Genomic DNA, 22348 nt, shown 5'->3' with positions numbered 1-22348 from the left:
GCTGATGCTGTGACTATTATCAAAAAACTATTTCAGCCCTTAATGATGAACAAATACAAATTACAAAGGTAGTTTTACAAAACAGATTGGCCTTAGATATTCTAACAGCCACACAAGGAGGAATTTGTGCCATTATTCATACCCAATGTTGTATATATATATAAAAGATATGAGCACTAATGTTACTCACTTTACTAAACATATGAACATGTTGATTTAGGCTATGGATATGCCTGAAGCTTCATTTGCTTTACTTTGGGAGACATTTCCCCATTGTGGAACACTATCTTAATGGTAATAACTCTGATTGTTCTATTTTTGCTCCCTGCATCTATAACTGTGTAGCTGGATTTGTTTCTAGCCACATGAAGTCTTTTAAATTATAAATGGTTGTCCAAACTCCTACGAGTGCCACAGCTTCCTCCAACTACTACTTGGGGGCCTCTGGATCACAGACTGTCAACATGAGGGTTAGGAAAATATGTTGCTTCACCAATTTAGGGATGATGTCCCTTGTCATCTTGGAAGCAGTTATGGAATGAATGAAGGATCATCCCTTTCCCTAGGCAACATAATACTCCTAAAAGAAAAGGGGATAATGAGAGAGGAACAGGCAGGAAGGCCAGAGGTCCCCAAGTGGCAGGAGGAAAGAAACTGCAAGTGGCAGGCTTATTTTCCTTCTCTAACCTAAAATTAGAAGAGGCTTCTTTTAATTCTGTGTTGATGATACCTGGTTCTGCCTTAAGTTAATCAATGCATTTCTCATATGGAAATGTTTTTCTTAAGCTATGTTACTGAAACTATATATTTGCTTCAGAATCTGCCTTTCTTCAAAGTGGTTCTGTTTGTTTGTTTGTTTGTTTGTTTGTTTTTCCTCAAACCTTGGGCCAATAATGACTCAACAAACCAGTATTCCTGTCAAATGTTTTATGGCCAGGGGATGATATACTTCATGCCATCCTATCTCAAAAATGCATATTGTGGGAGAGGGGCCTCGTGAAACTCCCTCAACCTTGAGGCATCTCTCTTATCTGATTAATAGCTTTCTAACAGACATAAAACACCTCTCTAAAAACTATCCAGGGGGCACTCTTTTTTATCCCCTTCTGATGTCTATATCAGAAGTTTTCCTAGCTCTAATATACTTTAATAAAACTTTGCTACACAAAAAGCTCCAAGTAGTCAAGCCTCATCTCTGACCCTGGTCAAAATCCTCTCCTCTGGAGGTCAAGAATCCTGGTGTAACATACGGCTCACAGCAGCAAACTTTCATCAGTCCTGAATATTCTTTGGAAGGAGTGATGCTGAAGCTGAAGCGCCAATAACTTGGCCACCTGATGTGCAGAATTCACCGATTGGAAAAAAAAAAAAAAAAAAACCCTGATGCTGGGAAAGATTGAAGGCAGGAGGATAAGGGGACAACAAAGGATGAGATGGTTGGATGGCATCACTGTCTTGATGGACATAAGATTGAGCAAGCTCCAGGAGTTGGTGAAGAACAGAGTAGCCTGGCATGCTGCAGTCCATGGGGTTGCAAAGAGTCATACACCGCTGAGTGAATGAACTGAATCCAAATGAGCTGCCAACCCAGCATGTCAGACCACATGGGCTTCACAAGCTTTGACGTCTTCTCTCCCCCAAATGATTAATCTACCTGGAGTAAGTCTGCCTTACTTTTCTCAGATAAAGTTTCCCCCTTTTCATTCAAATGACCCTAGGGACAGAAACATTCTTTCAAAAACTACAAGTATTCTCTTTTATTTTTGTTCATCTTGCCTTCTTAATCTACAATGTTTTGAAAAACACACAGTTTTACATAATCTTCTGTTTTACTTAGTTATTGCTGTGGAAGTATTTTGTCTTGCTGGAGGCAAAACCATGCATCTAAGATGATATCTAATTAGCCTTTGTCTTTATCTACCATTTATAGCATTTGAGAAAAGCTGATGAAAGGTGAGAACTTCAGGACAAGTGGTAGCACAGCCCTACATTGTATAACATTGTGTATATAATATAGTACTAAAAAATCAGAAGATTGGATTGTGGGGTGGGCTGAGAAGGATTCTTGCCATGGCAAGTGGTGGGACTTTAAGCAAGCTTCCTAATTTCTCCAAGCATTGCGTCCTTATTAAAGACTCAGTAAAAGGAGTTATAGTGAACATTTTTCTTACTTGCCTTTGTTTAATTCCTTCACACTTTTATGAAAGTGTTGTGGTTTTCCTTGAGTAAACAACATTTCTAACTCATTCTCATGCCAGTTGTGTAGACATCATTCCAGTTTTGTAGACCTCAATTCACCTCTGACTTTGAGGATGGACGGGCATACATGCGTGCTAAGTTGCTTCAGTCCTGTCCTGACTCTTTGTGATGCTATGAACTTTAGCCCTCTAGCCTTCTCTGTACATGGCATTTTCTAAGCAAAAATCCAGGAGTGCATTTCCGTGCCCACCTCCAGGGGATCTTCCTGATCCAGGGATCAAAGCCACATCTCTTACATCTTCTGCATTGGCAGTATGTTCTTTATCACTAACACCACCTGGGAAGATGACACTAAAATGGAATGAGAGCATTTTTATCCCCTTAGCCAGTAATACCCTTAACTAGAGCAAGAGGCTCCAGCCAAGGGTCCCATGTAGCCCAATTTTGATAGCTCTCTGGGAATTGTAATAAAGAACACATCTTTTAGCTTATTTTAGTTTCTTTTAAGAGAACAGAGTGAAAGCCTTAAATTAATTGGTCTCTACATTGCTACTTCATAGCAACATTCTTTCCCCTGTGTGATGCTGTACTTGGGAAAAGAGCTGAGAATCTGAGACATTGAGTCCTGATGATTTCACAGGAGCAACCAGGTTCCAGATTAATTTGATCTCATATGAACTTTCCAGTGATCTATTCCCATAAGCCTGTACCACTGAATCCTTCACTCCTAAATTATATTTGATTGAAGTAAAATTTTTAACAATTAAATAAATAAATAAATAAATAAATAAAACAGAAAGAGGCCCGGCTCATCCAAGATCTCAACAACAACAAAGCAAGTAGTTATCCTGCTGCAAAAAAAAAAAAAAAGGTAAAATTTCATCAGTCCTCTCCAACAGTCAGTTTTCTTACCTATATATTCATGAGGTACTTGATCTAAAAATTAGTATCAATGGTACACATTTTGCAGTGAGTATTAATAATAATATTGCAATCTGCTTTTATAGAGCAAAGTGGATGATTATATTTTTTATTATTTCTGCATATTATAAAACACATTATTAAAATAAAGTTTAGATACTGAGTTATTAAAGTTTACATTTGAAATATTAACAGTGAAGCCAAGTTAGACATCATCTGAAGCAATATGGTTTTCCTTCACCTCAGGCATCAGAAATTAGATCCACAGCTGAAAATCAAAGAACAGATTTTGACTTAATATTCTAACAATTACCACTGTAAAGATGAAATAAGCCAGGGTAAATAAATATTTGCTTTATTTTTGCCTTTGGCCCTTAAATTGTTTGTGACTCTTGACTGGTAAATGGTGGAAGTGTAAGGAATTTTTCTTAGAAATATAAAATATGTATATGATATTTTGACTGGTTGAAACCATGACAGGTTTTATTTATTTTTAAGAATTTATTTTTAATTAGAAGATAATTACTTTACAATGTTGTGCTGATTTCTGCCTACAACAACAGCATGAATTAACCATAAGTGTACACATATTCCCTCCATATTAAGCCCCACTTCCATGTGTAACAGATATTAAATATCTTCTTCTACCATGAAAAAGATATGATGCTTCTTCCCAAAGATGGTAAATGTTGCCTTGACATAAGTAAATTATTCAGACAGATGCTTGGAGAGTATAGGCTTGAAAATAAGACAAAATTATCAAAGAGATAAAATGTATCAATATGTACAAAAATTTAAAAGGAAAGATATAAAAGAAATCATTGTTTTTTGTGAATGTTATTTATTTTAAACACCATAAATAGAAACAATAAACATATATACCAACGGTTCACCAGGAAAATCTAATGGAAATAGCAATTTGGATTTCACAGGGCCCAGGACTCAGGAAAGAGGAACTTACAAACTGCTATCTCAGAACTAATTAGCACCAATCAGAATCAAAGTTAACATCTATGCTAACCTGTAAGATGTTCATCATTATCTTCAGATTCATTGATGTCAATAATACAGTCTTCCTCCATATCAAAAATCTTAGGTCCAGAGTAATCCTGAAAATTTTTCAGGATCTTTTATATATATATATAAAACACTTGTAGGACGGAAGATGATATTTCTGCTAAGGGCCATTGCTAACAGTAATGCTGCATTTATATTCTGAACATAGATATATCCTGGTTCAAGCCTGGACAGTGTAGAAAAGAATAGCATTTACTATTTAGGTACTTTTTCCATAAAAGTAAATCTGCTGCTGCTGCTGCTAAGTCGCTTCAGTTGTCTCCGACTCTGTGTGACCCCATAGATGGCAGCCTACTAGGCTCCACCGTCCCTGGGATTCTCCAGGCAAGAACGCTGGAATGATTTGCCATTTCCTTCTCCAATGCATGAAAGTGAAAAGTGAAAGTGAAGTCACTTAGTCGTGTCTGACTCTTCGCAACCCCATGGACTGCAGCCTACCAGGTCCTCTGTCCATGAAAGCTTCCAGGCAAAATTACTGGAGTGAGTTGCCTTTGCCTTCTCTGAAAGTAAATCTATATATACGTAAAAGATCAGAAAGCATTTGATTAAGAACTTGGAGTCTGGAGCTGGGCTTCATGAGTTCAGAGGACATTTGTTCATTGATAGATGGGTGATACCAACAATCTAATTAATTAACTAAACGACTGTTGTTTCTTCCGTGAACTAGAGAATCTGGTACGGCTCACTTACACCTGTGTGTGTGTATGACAATAAAGTCCTTAGAAGATTGTCTGGCATAAAATAAGCCTTGGGTAAATATTAACCTTTAGGTATAATAGTCTGTTTGTTTCCAAGAGGATATTGCTGACTTCACCATCTTTTTCAGTTATTTTGTTTTCACTGAGGGGATATTTCTCAGAAATATATTCTACACATATATTGGGCTTCCCTGGTGGGGTTAGTGGTATAGTATCTCCTGCCAATACAGGACACGCTGGAGACGGCGGTTGATCCCAGACGGGGAATATACCCTGACAAATGAAATGGCAACCCACTCCAGTATTCTTCCCTGAAAAATCTTTGGAGGAGCCTGGTGGGTTACAGTCCATGGGGCTGTAGAGAGTCAGACAAGACTGAGTGACTGAGCATAGCACATATTCAACACATAACACTTTTATTTTTTAAATCGTATCTTCCTTCCAAAAAAGTATAGTATGTGCAAATAATTATTTTTCTTGGTTCAGAAAAAAATGTTTTAATATGTTTATTTAAGTAATTACATTTCAGATATCATCTTGCTTTTATACTCCACTAAAATGAGCAGTAGAGTACTAGTTGTCCTAGAAGATACCATCAAAGTAGGAAAAATAATCTATACTCCCTAAAATTTATAGCAGATGACATTTGTAAACTATTAATTAAGTCTACAATCCCTATGTATTCATGAGGTTACCTAGAAAAACTATACACTTATGGGAGGAAAAGCCAGGGAGGAGAAAGGGAAAGGCTACTGTAAGAATTTCTGCTAAATATATGGGCTAAATATATACATAATCTCAGTATTACAAATAAAATGTAAACGGCACATAAAAAATTGTAATAGAAAGTAGACCAAATACATCTAATTTGCCAATCTCTTTGCAAATTGTGATAATATATCTTTAAAATAAATCAGACTCGTCATAACTCCATAATTTCCCCTTTGATGGTAGGTGGTGTTATATTACTTAAATTCATACATGTGTAGAGATATTCTCCAACATTTCTTTATATCAATTTTAGTGGTTACACAGTCATCAAGTAATGAAAACTAAATAAGATGTAAATCAATGTAGGTTTTGCAAAACAAGAATAATAAGAGTGGGAGAGAAGAGTTCATTTCTCTTATATAATTATTTAATACAATTTTAATTTCATACAGTAAGCTTCATTTTTTATAGTGCCTCTTGGGGGGGGGATGCTGTGATTTAATGAATAATTTCTTTAAAAAGTCCATTCATCTACTGTGAAGGAACTAAGCAATTCTACTAAGGCATTAAGCCAAAAATTAGGATAACATAGTCTAAAAATTAAGAAAGTGTAAAGAATGATATGCTGTAGTTAAAGAAGGTCACACTGTTTGACTGAGGTGTCAAATTCAAGATGAATGCACATGAAGTGTGGTCAGATCAAACAGGGAAATAGTACTAGCCAGGTCATTTGGACCAGAATCAACTCCTGATGGCACAGCAGATGTTGTAGGTGGATTACTCTCCTAGGTAATCTGACCTTTTTGACTTACCTGTTTTGCGAACTCCAAGTTACATTAAAATTTCAGCTATGGTTTTAATGTTTTTGTAAATATGTACTTGATTATCCCAGAAGTTAGATACTAAAGACTTACTCATGATCTCCTAGGATGCTAACCTTGCATCATCATCACATTGTGTTATACCTTATAAGTATGTAATTATATATTGCAATTTTTATAACCAGATATATATTATCACCCTACAAACCACTAGAATACTGTGATCATATTTTATTCATTTTGTATCACTATGAACTAGCATAGTTTATTATAGATATCATTCAATACCCACATCTGCTGACAAGTTCAACTTTCAATTTCAACTGTGTTAAATATATAGTTCATGGGTTATCTATAGAACTATATCTGTGTAAGTAAGACAGACAACTTTCAGCTTCTTCACTATATGTGCTGGCATTTTTTCATCCCACCTGCGTTCTTGATCCTATTCTTCCTATTCATTTATATTGTTCCCCATGCCCACGTTAGAATGCGAACATTCATTACTCTTTTTATATTATTATTCCTTCTAATAATCTATCTGTTTTTCCCCAATATCTCCCATGTGCTTTTGTCTAAAGTGCCTCTTATGTCACTAATTGATAAAAGAAAGATGGTTACTTCCCTACAGGCAAATAGTTCATTGCTCTAATAATTTTGCTAGCACTTTAATGATTAATGATGCTTTAAATCTCTTTCACAAAAACTTTTAAATACTTAAGTTTTATAACACAATAAAGAATTTTAAAAATGTTTTAAGTATGTATAATGAAGCAGCTTATTCCTCTATGAAAATCTTCATACATTATCATTTTTCAACACAATAATCACATTAGAATATGGAAAAAAAGGTTTTCCCATATGTCTTATCTTTTTATTCCTTCCTTCCATCATTAGTCTTCTATGTAATTCCAAACTGAAATTCTTAGAGTTTGTGCCTAGCAAAGATATTTGAATTCCTCATTATGCTACTCACAGTGAGGAGACTCACATTGATCAAGCACATAAGTTCTTTACACAATATTTAAAATGTACAAATTTACAATGAACAGTAACACTGTGAAGAGGGGTAGCTATACCCTTATAAGACCAACATGTTTCCATCCTTATAACACATCTAAAATGCTGAATAGGAAATATATAACAGTGAAAAATATTCTAAGTCAGTAGACACTCCCTTGACACTTAGTGAAGGAGACTGCCTTAGATATTATAGCACTGCCAATGCTAACCACAAGAACAAGATCTGATTATTAAACAACCTCCCTATACACCTTTCAGTTTGTCCATCTATTACATAGTAATTTTGTTTTATGTATTAGTACCTTTATGATCGATCTGATATAACATCACTTTTTATTGAAAAATGAAAGTTGCTCGGTTGTATCCAACACTTTGCAACCCCATGGCCTGTAGCCTGCCAGGCTCCACTGTCCATGGCTTTACTAGGCAAGAATCCTGGAGCAGGTAGCCATTTCCTTCTCCAGGGGATCTTCAGGATCCAGAGATTGAACCCAGGCCTCCTGAATTGAAGGCAGATTCTTTACCATCTGAACCTTCAGGGAAGCTCATCTGTACCCTGTGACTATCACAAATTCAATAGTTTTCTTCACTTAGTCAAATTGAGTGATTAAATAAACTGCCTATATATTCTTATAATATTCAAAACATGCTTTAAATATGCTAAATAAAGTATTTAATTATAAAATATTTGAAAGAATTACTGTTATAGAAATATCTTTAAGATTTGTATATATAGAAAAATGAATATTTTAAAATCACAAATGGTCAGTCATGCTTAACTGAGGTGGCAAACGTTGCAAAAGGGTTAATAAATATTACTGCTACCACAAAGAAAGTGAAAATTAAGATTGTTATTTCAAATACATCTTAGGATACAATTGGGAATGTCACTAATATTAAAGAGATTTTTTTTTTCCACTAGGTAGTGAGAAGGAGGTGAAAAGTGGAACAAGATGGATGGAAGTTAATATACGTATCTTCACTCTAGTATCTTAATTAATTAATAATTACACAATTAAACTAGTGTGCATGAAAGTGACAATGAAAGTCGCTTTGATTTATGCCAAAGAATGTTTTGTCTAAATTTTCTTCTAGGAGTTTAATGGGTTTAGGACTTATCAGTTCAGTTCAGTTCAGTCGCTCAGTCGTGTCTGACTCTTTGCAACCCTATGAATCACAGAACGCCAGGCCTCCCTGTACATCACCAACCACCAGAGTTTACTCAAACTCATGTCCATCGAGTGGATGATGTCATCTAGCCGTCTGATCCTCTCGGTGCCCTTATCCTCATGCCCCCAATCCCTCCCAGCAACAGAGTCTTTTCCAATGAGTCAACTTTTCACATGAGGTGGCCAAAATACTGGAATTTCAGCTTCAGCATCAGTCCTTCCAATGTATACCCAGGACTGATCTCCTTTAGAATGGGCTGGTTGGATCTCCTTGCAGTCCAAGAGACTCTCAAGATTCTTCTCCAACACTGCATTTCAAAAGCATCAATTCTTTGCCACTCAGCTTTCTTCACAGTCCAACTCTCATATCCATACGTGAGTACTGGAAAAACCATAGCCTTGACTAGACGGACCTTTGCTGGCAAAGCAATGTCTCTGAGTTTTAATGTGCTATCTAGGTTGGTCATAACTTTTCTTCCAAGGAGTAAGTGTCTTGATTTCATGGCTGCAATCACCATCTGTAGTGATTTTGAAGCTCAAAAAAATAAAGTTTGACACTGTTTCCACTGTTTCCTCATCTATTTCCCATGAAGTGATGGGACCAGATGCCATGATCTTCGTCTTCTGAATGTGGAGCTTTAAGCCAACTTTTTCACTCTCCTCTTTCACTTTCATCAAGAGGCTTTTAGCTCCTCTTCACTTTCTACCATAAGGGTGGTGTCATCTGCATATCTGAGGTTATTGATATTTCTCACGGCGATCTTGATTCCAGCTTGTGTTTCTTCCAGTCCAGCGTTTCTCATGATGTCCTCTACATATAAGTTCAATAAGCAGGGTGACAATATAGAGCCTTGACGTACTCTTTTTCCTATTTGAGACCAGTCTGTTGTTCCATGTCCAGTTCTAACTGTTGCTTCCTGATCTGCATACAGATTTCTCAAGAGGCAGGTCAGGTGGTCTAGTATGCCCATCTCTCTCAGAATTTTCCACAGTTTATAGTGATCCACACAGTCAAAGGCTTTGGCATAGTCAGTAAAACAGAAATAGATGTTTTTCTGGAACTCTCTTGCCTTTTCGATGATCCAGCGGATGTTGGCAATTTGAACTCTGGTTCCTCTGCCTTTTCTAAAACCAGTTTGAACATCTAGAAGTTCACGGTTCACGTACTGCTGAAGCCTAGCATGGAGAATTTTGAGCATTACTTTATTAGCATGTAAAATGAGTAAAATTGTACCGTAGTTTGAGCATTCTTTGGTATTGCCTTTCTTTGGGATTAGAATGAAAACTGATCTATTCCAGTCCTGTGGCCACTGCTGAGTTTTCCAAATTTGCTGGCATATTGAGTGCAGCACTTTCTCACCATCATCTTTCAGGATTTGAAATAGCTCAACTGGAATTCCATCACCTCCACTAGCTTTGTTCATAGTGATACTTTCTAAGGTCCACTTGACTTCACATTCCAGGATGTCTGGCTCTAGGTGAGTGATCACACCATCGTGATTATCTTGTTCATGAAGATCTTTTTTGTACAGTTCTTCTGTGTATTCTTGCCACCTCTTCTTAATATCTTCTGCTTCTGTTAGGTCCATACCATTTCTGTCCTTTATCGAGCCCATCTTTGCACGAAATGTTCCCTTGTCATCTCGAATTTTCTTGAAGAGATCTCAGGTATTTCCCATTCTGTTGTTTTCCTCTATTTATTTGCACTGTCCACTGAGGAAGGCTTTCTTATCTCTTCTTGCTATTCTTTGGAACTCTGCATTCAGATGTTTATATCTTTCCTTTTCTCTTTTGCTTTTCGCTTCTCTTCTTTTCACAGCTATTTGTAAGGCCTCCTCAGGCAGCCATTTTGCTTTTTGGCATTTCTTTTTCTTGGGGATGTTCTTGATTCATATCTCCTGTACAGTGTCATGAATCTCCGTCCATAGTTCATCAGACACTCTGTCTCTCAGATCTAGTCCCTTAAATCTCTTTCTCACTTCCACTGATAATCATAAGAGATTTGATTTAGGTCACACCTGAATGGTCTAGTGGTTTTCCCTACTTTCTTTAATTTCAGTCTGAATTTGGCAATAAGGAGTTCATGATCTGAGCCACAGTCAGCTCCCGGTCTTGTTTTTGCTGACTGTACAGAGCTTCTCCATCTTGGTCGCAAAGAATATAATCAATCTGATTTTGGTCATTCACCATCTGGTGATGTCCCTTCTCAGGGTTCATCGTCTATACTCTAACACAATAATACAAGTTGTTTTAGAAGTGAATAAGTGCAGAATATACCCACAGCCTTTCTAACTCTCCTTGGCATGACCGTGGTTTTTCTTTGCAGTCTTCAAAGTGATTTACTTCTAGAATTCTAGAGCAGAGGGGTGCCAAGGCAATTCTTCCCTAAATATACTATAGGCTTCACACTTCTCCCAAACTTTGGTCCATAAGGATGAGATAGGAACAATATAGTTCCACTTAACTGCATCACCCTTAATGCTCCCCAGCAGTTAAGCTGCAAGTTTCATTTTTCTTTAAGCCATAACTTTCAAGCATTGTATAATTTATTTCCATGTATGATAAATAAGAGCATGCATGTGTGTGTGTGTTTGTCCATGTGCCTATCAAACTGAACAAAGTTTTCATAAGCAATGTGCCCTTACTATGTGCATTATAGTCTATTTTTCTTTGTAAATTTCACTTAAAAATTTTTAGTCACAACCTGAAAATTGATTTCAATATCTATTGATGAGTCTCTACCATAGTTTAGAAAATCAAATCTTCCTACTACCACAGTGTAATTGAAAATGTTTATGGTTTAACTGTGCCTAGAACAAACTCTACTACGTAATAGACTACCCGACCTAGATTTTGGTCTGTATATGAGGCTTAAGGATATTTTTAAAAATCATTTTTAAAAAAGTCCTTAACACCTGGCTTTAACAAATATCTTACTGGAAGAGAGAATATAAAATTATTAAGATCCAGTTTAAGATTCAAAATATATATCCTAAGTCAGAAATGTGCAAAATTTTTCTTAAAGTTCCAGATAGTAAATATTTTAGGCTTTGTAGGCTATACAATCTCTGTTGTAACTCCTTAATACTGCCTTCGTATCATGAATATTTGCAGTAAACAATATGCAAAAAAAAAAAAATTGTACCGCCGGGTTTAATAAAATTTTATTTAACAAAGTAGGTGATGATTTGCAATTACTATTCTAAATAGAAATGTCTTATTCTTTCTCCCATAACAATATATTCTCCAAATACTTATTTGTAGGTTTTCCTGTTTTTCACATGCTACCTCAATTAATTCTAAGCTCCGTGAAAGTGCAGGTCTCTTTTATCTTCTATTTTTGTGTCCCCAGGACCTGGCACAATTGAGACCAGCTACATTTATACCATGTCTTTTCTAAGCTCCCAAAAATGCTAGCAGAATAACCTGATAAAGCAAAGCTAAGTTTAGTTGATTTATATGTAAAGAAAAACAAAGCAGTCATGGAGGCTTAGCAGATTTTCTGATAGACATAAGAAGAGGATATTTGTTCCAGGTTTTGGTATTAAAATGAAAGATGCTATGAATGTCAGTGTACAGGTTTTTGTGTGGACAGATGTTTTCATTCCTGTGAGCTAAATGATCAAGAGTGCTATTTCTGTGTTGTATGGCTAATTTTACAAAAAAAAAAAAAACTACCAAAATAGTTTCAATAATGGCTTTCTCCGTGTGTGTGTGTGTGTGTGTGTGTGTGTTAGTCATTCTGTTAAGTCCAAATCTTTGCAACCCCATGGACTATAGCTTGCAGGGCTTCTCTGTCCATGTACTTCTCCAGGCAAGAATATTGAAGTGAGTACCCATTCCCTTCTCCTGGGGATCTTCCTGACCCAGGGATCGAACCCAGTTCTCCTGTATTTCAAGAAGATTCTTTACTATGTGAGACAACAGGGAAGCCCTAATTTTACAAGAAAATTTCAAAATAGTTTCAATAATGGTCTTATGGTTTTAGAATTTCATCAGCAATTTATGAGACCTAGTTTTTTCACATCCTCTTCATCACTTGGTATAATCACTATTTTATATGTTAGCTTGTGAAATGGAAATATCACAGTAATCCAATTCCATGCCCAACCAGTAACGCTGAAGAAGCTGAAGTTGAAAGGTTTTATGAAGACCTACAAGACCTTTTAGAACTAACACCCAGGAAAGATGTCCTTTCCATTATAGGGGATTGGAATGCAAAAGCAGGAAGTCAAGAAACACCTGGGTTAACAGGCAAATTTGGCCTTGGAATATGGAATGAAGCATGGCAAAGGCTAATAGACTTTTTCCAGGAGAATGCACTGGTCATAGCAAACACCCTCTTCCAACAACACAAGACAAGACTCTACACATGGACATCACCAGATGATCAACATCAAAACCAGATTTATTATATTCTTTGCAGCCAAAGATGGAGAAGCTCTATACAGTCAAGAAAAACAAGACTAGGTGCTGACTGTGACTCAGATCATGGACTCCTTATTGCCAAATTCAGACTTAAATTGAAAAAAGTAGGGAAAGTAGGTATGACTTAAATCAAATCCCTTATGATTATACAGTGAAAGTGAGAAATAGATTTAAGGGCCTAGATCTGACAGATAGAGTGCCTGATGAACTATGGATGGAGGTTCATGACATTTTACAGGAGACAGGGATCAAGACCATCCCCATGGAAAAGAAATGCCAAAAAGCAAAATGGCTGCCTGAGGAGGCCTTACAAATAGCTGTGAGAAGAAGAGAAGCAAAAAGCAAAGGAGGGAAGGAAAGATATAAGTATCTGAATGCAGAGTTCCAAAGAATAGCAAGGAGAGATAAGGAAGCCTTCCTCAGTTGACAATGCAAATAAATAGAGGAAAACAACAGAATGGGAAAGACTAGAGATCTTTCCAAGAAAATTAGAGATACCAAGGGAACATTTCATGCAAAGATGGGCTCGATAAAGGACAGAAATGGTATGGACCTAACAGAAGCAGAAGATATTAAGAAGAGGTGGCAAGAATACACAAAAGAACTATACCAAAAAAAAAAAAAAAAAAAAAAAAAGATCTCCATCACCCAGATAAACACGATGGTGTGATCACTCACCTAGAGCCAGACATCCTGGAATGTGAAGTCAAGCAGACCTTAGAAAGCATCACTACGAAAAAAGCTAATGGAGGTGGTGGAATTCCAGTTGAGCTATTTCAAATTCTGGAAGATGATGCTGTGAAAGGGCTGCACTCAATGCGCCAGCAAATTTGGAAAGCTCAGCAGTGGCCACAGGATGGGAAAAGGTCAGTTTTCATTCCAATGCCAAAGAAAGGCAATGCCAAAGAATGCTCAAACTACCACACAATTGCACTTATCTCACACGCTCCCAAAGAAATGCTCAAAATTCTCCAAGCCAGGCTTCCGCAATCCATGAACTGTGAGCTTCCAGATGTTCAAGCTGGTTTTAGAAAAGGCAGAGGAACCAGAGATCAAATTGCCAACATCTACTGGATCATGGAGAAAGCAAGAGAGTTCCAGAAAAACATCTATTTCTGCTTTATTGACTCTGCCAAAGCCTTTGACTGTGTGGATCACAATAAACTGTGACAAATTCTGAAAGAGATGGGAATATGAAACCCCCTGACCTATATGCAGGTCAGGAAGCAACAGAGAACTGGACATGGAACAACAGACTGGTCTCAAATAGGAAAAGGAGTACGTCAAGGCTGTAGATTGTCACCCTGCTTATTTAACATATATGAAGAGTACATCATGAGAAACGCTGGGCTGTAAGAAGAACAGGCTGAAATCAAGATTGCCAGGAGAAATATCAATAACCTCAGATATGCAGATGATACCACCCTTATTGCAGAAAGTGAAGAGGAATTAAAAAGCCTCTTGATGAAAGTGAAAGAGGAAAGTGAAAAAGTTGGCTTAAAGCTCAACATTCAGAAAATGAAGATCATGGCATCTGGTCCCATCACTTCATGGGACATAGATGGGGAAACAGTGGAAACAATGCCATACTTTATTTTGGGGGACTCCAAAATCACTGCAGATGGTGATGGAAGCCATTAAATTTAAAGACTCTTACTCCTTGGAAGAAAATTATGACCCACCTAGATAGTATATTGAAAAGCAGAGATATTACTTTGCCAACAAATATCCGTCTAGTCGGGGCTATGGTTTTTCCAGAGCCATGTATGGATGTGAGAGTTGGACTGTGAGGAAAGCTGAGCGCCGAAGAATTGATGATTTTGAACTGTGGTGTTGGAGAAGACTCTTGAGAGTCCCTTGGTCTGCAAGGAGATCCAACCAATCCATTCTAAAGGACATCAGTCCTCAGTGTTCATTGGAAGGACTGATACTAAAGCTGAAACTCCAGTACTTTGGCCACCTCATGCAAAGAGTTTACTCACTGGAAAAAAACCTGATGCTGGGAGGGATTGGGGGCAGGAGGAGAAGGGAACGACAAAGGGTGAGATGGCTGGATGACATCACCGACTCGATGGACATGAGTTTGAGTGAACTTTGGGAGTTAGTGATGGACAGGGAGTCCTGGCGTGCTACAATTCATGGGGTCACAAAGAGTCAGACACGATTGAGCGACTGAACTGAACTGAACTGAACTTAATGGATATATAGCAGCATCTCAACATTGTCTAACTTATTTTCATGTATTTTATAAAATGGAGAACGTGTTGGGGTCATACAGACTATTATAAAGTTTATAGGCTTGCTGGTGGACCCACAAAGATTGAGTTTTAAAGCAAAGTTGTTGTTTATCCACTCAGTTGTGTCTGACTCTTTGTAACCCGTGGACTGCGGTATGCCAGACTTCCCTGTCCTTCGCTCTTTCCTGGAGTTTGTTCAAGCTCATGTCCATTGAGTCATCGATACATCTAGCCATCTCATCTTCGGTCACTGTCTTCCTTTCCCGCCCTCAATCTTTTCCAGTATCAGGGTATTTTCAATGCGTTGGCTTTTCCCATCAGGTGGCCAAAGTATTGGAGCTTCAGCTTCAGCATCAGTCCTTCCAATGAATATTCAGGGCTTATTTGCTTTAGGATTGACTGGCTTGATCACCTTGTTGTACAGGAACTCTCAAGAGTCTTCTCCAAATCATAGTTTGAAAGTATCAATTCACTTATGCTCAGCCTTCTCTATGGTCCAACTGTCAAATCTGTACATGACTACTGGAAAAACCATAGCTTTCACTGTGTGACCCACTGTCTGCAAAGTGATATCTCTGCTTTTTAATACACTATCTAGGTTTGTCATAGCTCTTCTTCAAAGGAGCAAGCATCTTTTAAATTCATAGCTGCATTCACAGTCCAGAGTGATTTTGGACCCCAAGAAAATAAAGTCTGTCTCTGTTTCCATTGTATACTCATCTATTTGCCATGAAGTGATGGGACCTGATGCCATAATCTTAGGATCTGAATGTTGAGTTTTAAGCAAGCTTTTTCACTCTGTCACCTTCATCAATCAAGAGCTCTTTATTTTCCCTTCACTTTCTGCAGTTATGGTGGTTATTTACCAATCTGAGGTTGATATTTCTCCAGGCAATCTTGATTCTAGCTTGTGATTCATCCAGGCAACATTTCACATGATGTACTCTGCATAGACTACATGGGGCTTCTTTGGTGGCTCAGCTGGTAAAATATCCACCTGCAATGCAGGAGACCTGGGATTGATCCCTGGGCTGGGAAAATACCCTGGAAAATGGAACAGCTAACCACTACAGTATTCTGGCATGGAGAATTTCATGGACTGTGCAGTCCATGGGATTACAAAAACCAGACACAACTTTCACCATTACATCATTCTGCATCAAAGTTAAATAAGCAGGGTGACAATATACAGCCTTGACATACTCCTTTCCCAATTTTGAACCAGTCTGTTGTCCCATGTTCTGTTCTAACTGTTGCTTCTTGACCTGCATACAGATTTCTCAGGAGGCAGGTAAGGCAGTCTGGTGTTTCCATCTCTTTAAGAATTTTCCACAGTTTCTTGTGATCCACACACTCAAAGGCTTTAGTATAGTCAATTAAGCAGAAGTACATGTTTTTTTCTGGAATTCTCTTGCTTTTTCTGTGATCCAATATATATTGCCAGTTTAATCTCTGGTTCTTCTGTCTTTTCTAAATCCAGCTTGTTTAGCTGGAAGTTCTAGCTTCACATACTGTTGAAGCCTAACTTGAAGGATTTTGAACATTATCTTGCTATCATGTGAAATCAGTGCAATTGTGTGGTAGTTCAAACACCCTTTGATACTGCCCTTCTTTGTGTTGGAATGAAACTGAGTTTTACAGCCTTGTGGCCACTACTGAGTTTTCCAAATTTGCTGGCATATTGAGTGCAGCACTTTCATAGTGTCATCTTTAAGGATTTGAAATAGCTCAGCTGGAATTCCAACACCTCCACTAGCTTTGTTCACAGTAATGCTCCCTAATTTCCACTTAACTTCACACACCAGGATGTCTGGCTCTAGGTGAGTGATCACACCCTTGCAGTTTTCCAAGTCATTAAGACATATTTTGTGCAGTTCTTCTGTGTGTTCTTGCCGCCTCTTCTTAATATCTTCTGATTCTGTTAGGTCCATGTTATTATTATTTTATTGTGCCCATCTCTGTATGAAATGTTCCCTTGGTATCTCTAATTTTCTGGAAGAGATCTCTAGTCTTTCCCATTCTATTCTTTTCCTCTATTTCTTTGCATTGTTCACCTAGGAAGGCTTTCTTATCTCTCCTTGCTATTGTTTGGAAATTTGCATTTAGTGAGTATATCTTTCCTTTTTTCCTTTGCTTTTCAATTCTCTTCTTTTCACAGCTATTTTTAAAGCCTCCTCGGATACCATTTTGCCTTTTTGCATTTCTTTTTCTTGGAGATGGTTTTCATCACCGCCTCCTGTACAATGTAAAGTATAGTATTGATAAGGTAATTTTTAGTTGGCTCAGTTGTGAATTTCAGTAATAGATATTTCTTTGAACAGTCAACGAAAATATTTTCCTCTGATATCATTATGGAAAAAAAAAAGCATATGTTTTGTTTTGGTTTTGGTTTTTTTCCCCAAACACTGGATCAGAAAGACATGTTAATAAAGACAAAGGGAAGAAAGTTGATTTCAGTTAGTTAGTTCTCAATTTATTGAATCAATGTATGCATTTGTGCTCAGTCATATCCAACTCTGCGAGGCTACAACCTGTAGCCCGCCAGGCTCTTCTGTCCAGGCATGAATACTGGAGTGGGTTGCTATTTCCTCCACCAAGGGATCTTTCTGATCCAGGGATGTAACCCACATCTCCTGTATCTCCTACGTTTCCTATAAAGGCAGACTCTTTACTGCTATGCCAATATTTTAACATCATTATTTTGAGGTTTTAAATTATTTTCTTTCATAATAGCAGTATATATAAAATTAGAAGCATAAAATTTTAAATTCAACCAATGTGAAATTACAATAGCAGATATTGACAATACATCCTATGCATCACTTAACAGGCAGATAGTGCACCATAAAAATCTTTATTTTTCTTGATATTTTGGTTAATAGGAATTGTAACATTTTAGTTCTCATCCCTGCTCAGCATTTTATAGCACTAAAGTGATCTCAGATTGACATAAAGTAAATATACTACTGTTATATATTGGGAAGACTTGCTTTGGAATCCTAACATTGCCATTCATTAGAAGTTTGGCATGAATATCCACTCAAAATTTTAGTTTGCTTTTATGCATAATGGAATAAAATTTTCATGTTATTCACAGAAAGATAAAGATCAAATGATATACTATATAAAATAGCTCTTTCATATGTAAGAGAAAAAATTGTATAAATGTATGGTATTAGTTTTTAGAATGAATCCCTGTTTGATACAGCATAGTGGTTAACAGATATGACTAAAGTTGAGTTGACATAGGTTTTAAAACAAAGTTTACCCCTTGTAGTTCAGTCACTCAGTCATGTCCAACACTTTGTGACCGCAGGAACTGCATCAAGCCATGCTTCCCTCCCTGTCACCATTTCCTGGAGCTTGCTCAAACTCATATTCAACGATCTCATCCTCTGTCATCCCCTTATCAGATCTTAATCTATCTCAGCACCAGCTTCTTCACTACAAAGTGTGAGAATAATTTTTATTCAGAGGAAAAATGAAAACTTATAAAGTGCTTCACACAGTGCTTAACATGGTAGCATGTTAGTCATTATTAAATTACTAAGTTCTGTTACATATATTCTTTTTTTAATTTTATATTTTGCTATCCTTATTTTTTGCAGATTACAAAACTAAATATTTCAGGAGGTGATGAAATTTTCAGTAGCAGGGATAAAGACAGCAACCATGTTTGTGCTTCCCCCCAACCCCCTTAGTCTTTGTGTTCATTTTTATGGAAATAGGCTAATGGCATATAATGAGTGATAGTGAAAGTATAAATAAAAAATAATTTTTACTCAAATCAGTTTTGTATAGATTACAATAAAATGGATATTTAAACACACATTGTGGGCAGTTCAATTTTTTTAGGTATAATTGACATGAAACACTAGTTTCAGGTGAACACATGATGATTACATATTTGTATGTGGTACAAAAAGATCACCACAATAAATTGAGTTACAATCTGTCACCATACAGAGTTGCAATTTTTTTTCTTGTGCTGAGAATTTTCAAGATTTACTCTCATGGCAACAAAGATTGCTGTGACTATTAATGATCATTGGCTACTTCTAGTTCCATTGAAATTTAAAATTATTATATTTCTGTGAAAATGTTATTTGACTTCTTTACAAGGATTGAACTTGACTCTGTCAATTGTTTTGGTTAATATGGAAATTTTAACAATGTTAGCTTTCCCAATCTATGAACACAGAATATATTTCCATTTAGTTTTGTCTTCAATTTTTTTTCAATAGTTCAATGACTTGTCTGAGACCACATCTAGTTATTAATAGATATGTATGTTGTGGCCCTTAGATATTTATTAATGAATCAATCAATATTGTAATGAATCAATAATGTAAGTTTAATAAAGGTATAGAGTTTATTTTTCCTAGTGTTTTTGTTAGTACTGTGAATAATGTATAATTTACAATTCTGGAGACTTCAACCTTTGTCTTCTTTGTTAATTGCCTTAGGAAAATAGTGATATTTTCTACTCTTAAAAAAACTGGCAATTAAAGTTCTTGTTAACTGGGTATATGTTTGCTCTTGAATTTGTATATTAGAGAGGAAGCAGAAGATTTCTAAAACCAGTGCTTTGGATAATTTGTGGCCCTAGTTTTAGAGCTGAGCTCATAATTCCTATATACTACGACAGAGTAAGTATACAGCTTGGGGATAGATCCAAGAAGAAACAGCTCCATTATTATTTTTTTTTTAATTCCACTAATTTCAAGTGTATTTCCAATCTTTGACCTGGTCTTAGTTTGGTTTATTTGTATTTACCCAAATAATAGTATCTTACCAAATTAATTATGCAAGTCTTTATTTCATTTTTGGACCTTTAGTTTATGGATTAATATAAAAGTAAATAGCAGGATGAGGTTCTCAGTCAACAATAAAACCTCTGTGTGATATAATGCTAGAACTTCAAATTTCTAAGTGGGTATATTTAATAAAAATAAAAATGTCAATGGGAAAATTTAAGGACTTATTTTTCCAAACCTTCACTTTCATTGAAATCTTTCTTTCTTATTACCCATAGAAAGGGACAGGCAACTCTATTTAGCTTCTCCTTAAATAGGTTTTCTTCATTAAGAGACAGGAAGACTTTTCCCTTTTGGGGCAATTATTAAAATATGTTTTCTTTAGACTCTTTGCCTTTCAGATGGGAAAGAATGAAGACAAAGATAAATAATACTTAAATGACCAATGTCAACTTTATCATTGTTGATTTAAAACACCCTATAGTTATATCATCCTGAAAGATGATGCTGTGAAAGTGCTGCACTCAATATGCCAGCAAATTTGGAAAACTCAGCAGTGGCCACAGGATGGGAAAAGGTGAGTTTTCATTCTAATCCCAAAGAAAGGCAATGCCAAAGAATGCTCAAACTACCACAAAATTGCACTCATCTCACATGCTAGTAAAGTAATGCTCAAAATTATCCAAGCCAGGCTTCAGCAATACGTGAACCGTGAACTCCCTGATGTTCAAGCTGGTTTTAGAAAAGGCAGAGGAACAAGAGATCAAATTGCCAGCATCCCCTGGATCATAGAAAAAGCAAGAGAGTTCCAGAAAAACATCTATTTCTGCTTTATTGTCTCTGCCAAAGCCTTTGACTGTGTGGATCACAATAAACTGTGGAAAATTCTGAAAGAGATGGGAATACCAGACCACCTAACCTGCCTCTTGAGAAATCTGTATGCAGGTCAGGAAGCAACAGTTAGAACTGGACATGGAACAACAGACTGGTTCCAAATAGGAAAAGGAATACGTCAAGGCTGTATATTGTCACCCTGCTTATTTAACTTACATGCAGAGTACATCATGAGAAACGCTGGACTGGAAGAAACATAAGCTGGAATCAAGATTGCCAGGAGAAATATCAATAACCTCAGATATGCAGATGACACCACCCTTATGGCAGAAACTGAAGAGCAACTAAAAAGCCTCTTGATGAAAGAGGAGAGTGAAAAAGTTGGCTTAAAGCTCAACATTCAAAAAACGAAGATCATGGCATCCGGTCCCATCACTTCATGGGAAATAGATGGGGAAACAGTGGAAACAGTGTCAGACTTTATTTTTGGGGGGCTCCAAAGTCACTGCAGATGGTGACTGCAGCCATAAAATTAAAAGATGCTTACTCCTTGGAAGAAAAGTTATGACCAACCTAGATAGTATATTGAAAAGCAGAGACATTGCTTTGCCGACTAAGGTCCGTCTAGTCAAGGCTATGGTTTTTCCTGTGGTCATGTATGGATGTGAGAGTTGGACTGTGAAGAAGGCTGGGCACCGAAGAATTGATGCTTTTGAACTGTGGTGTTGGAGAAGACTCTTGAGAGTCCCTTGGACTGCAAGGAGATCCAACAAGTCCATTCTGAAGGAGATCAACCCTAGGATTTCTTTGGAAGGAATGATACTAAAGCTGAAACTCCAGTACTTTGGCCACCTAATGCGAAGAGTTGACTCATTGGAAAAGACTCTGATGCTGGGAGGGATTGGGGGCAAGAGGAAAAGGGGATGACCAAGGATGAGATGGCTGGATGGCATCACTGACTCGGTGGACGTGAGTCTGAGTGAACTCCGGGAGATGGTGATGGACAGGGAGGCCTGGCGTGCTGCGATTCATGGGGTCGCAAAGAGTTGGACATGATTGAGCGACTGAATTGAACTGAACTGATAGTCACTGGGTATAAAAATTATACCCTAAACAGAATGTACAGTAGTTTTCCCTCATGAGATTGTGGTATAGAAAACGACTGAGAGAATATTTATCATATAGAATTAATTATCATAGAAAATTAAAAATGCAATATTACAACAAGCCATGAAAATAACTTCATATGGAGTCAGGATGCTGGATCATCTTATATAATCCAGACTCTTTAAGGAAATTTACTATAATGAAATTCTACTGCATATGAATGGAAAGTACTGTAAGACCAAAGGTGAGGATGATTATAGATTTCTGTCTCTCTCCGTCTCTCTCTCTCACACACACACACACCCCTTCCTACTTCTACCAGAAAGTTTGTCAGTTATTTAATTATAACTCAGTTGACCAAAGCAT

This window comes from Ovis aries, chromosome 10, assembly GCF_016772045.2.
Source record: "Ovis aries strain OAR_USU_Benz2616 breed Rambouillet chromosome 10, ARS-UI_Ramb_v3.0, whole genome shotgun sequence".
In the NCBI taxonomy this organism is placed as follows: Eukaryota; Metazoa; Chordata; class Mammalia; order Artiodactyla; family Bovidae; genus Ovis; species Ovis aries.
The sequence above is the reverse complement of the archived record's forward strand: the minus strand, read 5'-3'. Positions refer to the sequence as shown.